Raw genomic sequence first — 6859 nt, forward strand, 5'->3', positions numbered from 1 at the left:
GGCGTCCCAGAAGGAGACATCTGTCGTAGGTGATTCAGATACACACATCTCTGGCACCACGGCCTGAGGTGAGAGGCCTCATGGTGGAACAAACCCAGGACCCAGAGTGGACCTGGGCTCTTCACTTCCTTAAGTTATTAATTCATCCGTCTTTGCTGGGTACAGAGAAAATCCATGCTGACATAGTCACGATGGCTTTTTTCTGCTGCAGGCCTGCTGAGGATTTGGAGATCGCTGTCTGAGAGCAGAACCACCTTATCCAACCGGGGTCATGCCCTCTGCTACCAAAGAAAGGTTTTTCATGTGGTAGGAAGGTTAGCACGTTTCTTAGTGAAACTCTACTATAAAAATGTTGCTTCCCAACATCTCGGAAACAAAAATGAGTCTTCAGAAAGGCGTGATTTCCTGGATTAGGTTTGCAGACCAGATCCAACGTGACCTTTGTGTGCAGTGGACTCGATGGCTGCGAGATCACATGGCCTCCCAGAGGCGACAACACGTGGGGCCTCTAGTAACAGCCGCTGGACCAGCGTCGATATTAAGTCCACTCAGGTACACACCAATAGTGAGATCCTTGGGAAGGAAAACAGCTGCCTAAAAACATGTCCTTTCTATGAACAGCAGCTGTGTGGCTTCTTGAGAACAAAGCTGAAAAGGATGCTGATTTCCAAGGATGGCAGGAGAAGCAGGGGCGCATGCCTCTTGGGGTGGGCTTGGGGGTGGGGGGCTGTAGGAGTGTCATGGTGAGCTGCAGTGCCCGCGGCAGCCGGGAGCTGGTTCAGCATGGAGCGTGTGCCTGGCGCACACACGACCACGGCTAGCGTATCGCTTTTTGATTTCTTTTGGACAAACACTTGGTTTGCTCACATCTCATGTGCATAATTGGAGGTGACTTGATCGAATTCAGCTTCTCTTTAGAGCAGATGACATCCATTGGTTGAAGCCAGTGGTCCGTACAGGGAGGAAGGGGCAGAAGGCGACTGTTGTCCCGGCGTTGGTGTCTTGATGTCTAAATGCCAAGAGTGAGTGTGTTTGTCTTCAGTAAGTAGAATTGTAGGATCCCTCACACATAGGTGATAAGTGAAAAGCTTCCTCCTAAACATGGAGGCCTCTCATAACCTGTTTCTCGTGGAAGTTCTGGGAACACGTGAGGTGGCAGGAGGGAGAGGAGCTTGCGTGAGTACCAGAAAGCGTGTGAGAACTGGGCTGTGACAGGTGACGCTGGCTGGTCTTCAGAACCACCGGAAATGTAAGGAAATAGGTCATGCCCAGCATTGCGCAGGGGAAGCGGTGAATGACGTCAGAATGGTCTACCTCAGCTAAAACAGTTGAGTTGTTTTATGATGACGTCTAGTTTGGCAGTGCAGACGGCAGTGGGGACCAGATGTGGGTTCTGGCTGAGGGCTGCTGGCTCGAAGAGGCCCCAGCAGAGCTAAGCAGGTGGCAGGGTCCACAGGACCCCACAGAATGAGCTCCCTGTGTGGGGGTGGGGATGCCCTCCCCAAGGCCCCCAGAACCCTGCCATTCTCTCTGCACAGTCGCCGGCCTATGATCATTCACTGGCTTTGTTGGTCTTTGGGGGCTGTTCTGGGAGTAGCCTGGGACAGACCTGGAGAAGCCCGTGTGGCTGGCTGTGGGAAGGGTTTGCTCCCCGGGAGCGGTGGGGAATACCGCGCCTCCTGGGCAAAGAATTTCTGAGAAGCTGGACTGTGAGCCAGAAGTTGGAACACTCACATATTTGAAATAAATGAAATATGGCTTTGGCTCACATTTGTGGTGGAGGATATTTTATTACTAGATCAGTTCTTTTCAAAAGTACATGTGTTGGAGGTCCTGTTTGAATTAATTTACTGAAGTTGTGTGAGTGTGTGTGTGTGTGTGTGTGTGTGTGTGTGTGTGTGTGTGTGTTTCCTTTCAGAAATATGCATTGCTGTTGACTGGTAAAAAATAATATTTCAATTCTTTGTATCAAAATTAAGCAATTAGTGTTTTATTCAAGTCTGTCAAATCATAAATTATTGAGACTTAAAAATACAACTGTAGTGTCATGCTTGAAACTAAGCACTTAATTTGTATGCAACCAGATTCTAAGTGATGGCATCCTTATTTTTTCATTTAAAAATAAATTATGAATGCTGCCATTTTAGGAAGCAAAAGTCACTAATATTTAAAGCATAGAATAATTTTTTCAGGGGAGGTAAGCAGTTAAAGTGAAGTATTCCACATGGAGATATTTGAAAGAAGCAGAAAATTTAGAAAGAAACTTTAGAAAAAGTTAGAGAGATGTCAAATAAATCCTGATGGTTAAAAAATAAAAAATAAAGCAGCAAAATTCTTGGTTTTAACTAGAATGACATAAGAAAAAAACATCTAAGGAAGATTATGAAAATCTTTCCTAACCAATAAATACTTTTTGTCCATGTGCCGTTTAGTGAATAAACAATGTCTCAGTGAATGAGTATTGTCCAGTGAATGCTCTTTTGTCCATCTCACATTATTGCGCATTTAGAATCCTTCCAATGTTTGTGTCTCGTAAATAATGCTGCAGTGAAGATCTGTGCAGTTAATTTTTGCACAAAGTCATTTCCTGAAGACAAATTTCTACAAGTAAAACTGCTGGCTAAAGAGGATAAATGTTTTCAGGTCTTTCTACTTGCCTGCCACTGGATGTGTGTTGACTCGCCTCCTCAAAGGTGAGGAAATTGGCATTCTGTGAGCTCCCGCCTCCTCCTCAATCCACTTCCTGTCGTTTCGCTTCTGGACCTGTTAGAACTGATTTATTAGTAAATTATTGATGTTATCACATCTCAAAATTGCATTTTGTAAATTACCTTTACTGCCTTTGATTATGTGGTTTCATTGTTGATCCGATACTTTCGTAATATGATTTTAGAATTCTTTGCTTCTATATTTCGATTCACCTTTGAGTCTGCTGGAGAATGCCTCTGAATGTATTTTTCTCTAAGTTGTGTGAGAATTACACTTTCTAACTGCTTGAGCACTTTAGAAATGTTCTCTGTTGTTTCTACCCAAGCATTTAAGGAAGACTTTTTTTATTGTTGAGTTCTAAGAATTCTGAACAGAAGTTCTTTATCACACATTTGAGTTGCAAATGTTTCTCTCAGTCTTTGGCTTGTCTGTCCATTTTGTTCATGGTGTTTTTTAGAAAAGCAGAGATTTCAAATTTTGGTTAAATCTAATTTATTATCATTTCATTTCATTGTTTGTGCCTTTTGTGTCCTATCTATAAAATCATGTCTACCCAAAGAATTGGAGGACATTCTGTTTGGGTCTATGATCCGCCCTGAGCTGATTTTATAGATGGCATTAAAGTAGGAGACGGGTTTATTGTGTCCATGTGGATATCCATTTGTTCTTACACCATTTGTTGAGAAGACTATTCTTTTCTTCATTGAATTATCTTTGTTTCTTTGTTAAAAATAATTTGGCCATAGATGTGTGAGTCTATTTCTGTGCTTTATATTCTGTCCCATTGTCCTACGTACTTTTCTTCAGGCCAGAACTTCAGCTTTAGAGACATCTCAATATCAGACAATTAAGTCCTCTAACTTTTTGTTATTTTTCAAACTTATTTTGGCTGTTCTATGAATTGTCATATGAATTTTAGAATCAACTTGCCAATTTCTACAAAAAGACCTGGGATTTTGACTGGTACTGCACTGAATTTATAGATTATGTTGGAGGGCATTGCATTTTCAATAATAATGAGATGTCCAAACTATGAACATGGTGTATATCTCTCCATTTATTTGTTCTTCTTTAATTTCTTGGCATCAATAAATAGTGTTGATTGAATAGGTCTTGCATATATTTTGTTAAATTATCCCTAAATTCTTTGTTTTTTGATGTTATTCTGAATGGCATTTTAAATTTAAAAGTTTTCTTTGCTACTATATATAAAAATACAGTTGACTCTCTGATATTAAGCTTGTAGCTTATGACCTACCAAAATGTTTATTTCGGTAAGGTTTTCTACTTCATCTTCCCGTGTGTAAGACCTCTCTCTCTCTCTCTCTCTCTCTTAGTTTAACGATGTTCCCTTCTATTCCTAGTTTGCTGAGAATATTTTCTAGGAGTGAATGTTGTATTTTTCAAGTACTTTTCCTGCATCTGCTGAGATGATCGTGTGATACGTTAATTGCATCAGCTGCAGCTCCGTTGCTCTGAGGCAGCCTCAGTCTTTGACAGGCGCCATGTCCCTTGTCGCAGGCCGGTGACCGCTGGAATCTCCTGCCCCACCCCTCGTAGTTGTAGGCCCAGCGTGCGGCCCTGCCCTTGGGCAGTCGGCTCTTTCTCCTTCTCTTCCCCTAACCGCAGAGTTTTCACCAGGGTCATCAGGGCAGCTGGCGCCCTTCCCCCAACAAATTAGAACTTGGCTCCCAGTGGAAACAGAAGAGAAAGATCCAGGAGGAACCCCTGCACATTCCTGCTGTTCCCTTGCCCCGCGTTTGCATACAATGGGCCTGTTTAAGAGCCTGTGGGGTTCTCTTTTGTGCAGAAAGAGCCTCTGAGAAGGTGTGTCCACCCTCTACCCTACGCAGCCCCCGCGGCCTGTCCCAGCTGCCTGCATGCAGACCTTCACCGTTCTCCACAGAGCCTGGGGGCACCTGGCTGGGCGGGCTCAGCGGCAACCCTTCTCTCCCTGCCGGCACCACCCCACCTTGGGTTTTGGCCCATTTAGTTGCCCTCTGACCTCTGGTCTCTGACAGGTCCCAAAAAATCGTGGATTTGAAGTTAGTCTGTCTCTTTTTTGTTGAAAGGGTGAGAGCCGTGCTCCTTCCAGCTGTCGCCACATCTCTGGGTAGAATCTGGAGGTCTTTCTAGGGTTGGGTTTTGGTTTTTAAATTATGACTGCTTGTAAAATGTTGTCAAATATTTTTTCTGCATCTCTTGAAATAATCATGTTCTTTTTTCCTTTATTTTGTTTATGTGGTGAGTTACACACATACTATATATACACAAAATAAAGGAGAAAAGAACACAATATATATGTGTGTATATATAGTGTGTTTATTCAAGCTCCGAAACAATAACAAACTTACAGAAAAATTGGAAGTAGAATACAAAGAACTTGCTTTTTCTAAGCCGTTTGAGAGCAAGTTGCTGACATGTTCCTCCATCATCCCTGAATATTTTTAGAGTGTATTTCTATAACAAGGAAATTCTTCTATATAACCATCAAAATCAAGACGTCAACACTGAGATGTCATACCACCTAAACCTTAGACCCTCTTCAAGTTTTCCTGGTCACTTCTACAATATCTTTATAGCACAGGACCCGTCCAGACTCACATGCTGCCTTTAGTTGGGTTTCTTATCTCCTTTGGTCTTCACTGGCTGCCCAGTCTTGCCTTGAACTCATGACTTTGAACTTATGAAGACTACCGGTCATTTGTTTTCTAGGGTCTCCCAATCTGGATTTGTGTGATGTTTTTCTGACAGTTAGGTTGAAGTTCTGTTTCCTTTGCAGGAATAGCTCTATATTCTCAGTTTCCTATCAGGGAACGCAGGATCCCAGTTTGTTTCCTTATTAAGGATGCTTGCTTTGACTACTCAATTAAGATGGCTTCTGCCAGGTTTCCCCACTGTAAATTTACTAATTTCTCCTTTGTAATTAAGAAGCATTTTTGTGGGAGGCACTTTAAAACTATGTATATCCTGTTCCTCAAGTGTTACGCTAATTACTTAGATTCTGAAAGGACTCGTGGTTTCCTGCTCTTCTCAATGGACCCTAATCTGTTGTGATCATTATTCCCTTCTGTGCTCCCACTGTCCCCAGTCTGTCCAGTGGGAGCTCACTCAGGCTGTCTTGGGGTCGGATGGCACGGTCCCCTCTTATCTGAGCACTTTCTGGCTTTCTGGTGGAATGGTTTCAGGCTCCTGTACACTCTGTCTGCTCAAGATCAAATAAGCCGTTTCCCCAAGGACTTCTCATTTCTTTCAGTGGAACGTGGTTTTCAGAAGCTGAGGTCTGCTGTTGGATGTGCTCAGTGCTGGTGGGGTGTTGCTGCCCCCAGACGCTCTCAAGAAGAGCTAGGTGACAAATGTCTATTAAAGACCCATACGGGTCCTCGTCCCTTTGCGTGCCTATACATGCACACATATAAGCATAGGTGCATACATTGATTTGTATCTATATTTATATTAGTCCATCTATACCCTATCTATCTATCTATCTATCATCTATCTATCTATCATCTATCATCTATCTCCTATCATGTGTATATCTAATCCCTATCAGAAACCACTGTGCATGCTGCTACATCCATTCTAACACAACATCACAGTGTTCTTCGTTTTCTCCATTCCCATATTTGTAAATCTCCTCCTACCCTGTGTGAACCCTGGCTGTTGTCACCCTAATGCCTTTCTCCAGTTGTTTAATCTGTAGGAAAGAACCGATGTCTCATGTCTTCACCACTCCCTGCCCTGCATGGATGCATGCCCTACCCTGCCTCTACTCCAGGCTGCCCTCTGTGCCCCCTCCCCGTCCCCTGCCACCCCTCCCCAGGCCCCTGCAGGCCCCTCTGCTCCTCACTCTAGAGACCTTCCTTGCTCTACCTAACAGTTTTGGCACTGAGCCAGGACGGTGGGCAGGGGCGGGGGCAGAAGGAGAACATTCACTGATTTTTTAATGTTAAAAAAATTCATACATTCCATGAGTAAACCCAACTTAGGCTTCATGCGTTTTCCTGTTGGTATTTTAGTGGATTATTTGTGCTGATATTTTGTTCAGTACTTTTTGTGCCTATGTTCCTGGGAACAGTTGGCCAGGAGTGTCTCTTCCCTATAATGTCAGATTTTGGCATCAAGGCCAAAGCAGCCTCGAGAGTTGGGA

The sequence above is a fragment of the Hipposideros armiger genome, unplaced genomic scaffold (assembly GCF_001890085.2).
Source record: "Hipposideros armiger isolate ML-2016 unplaced genomic scaffold, ASM189008v1 scaffold_85, whole genome shotgun sequence".
NCBI lineage: Eukaryota > Metazoa > Chordata > Mammalia > Chiroptera > Hipposideridae > Hipposideros > Hipposideros armiger.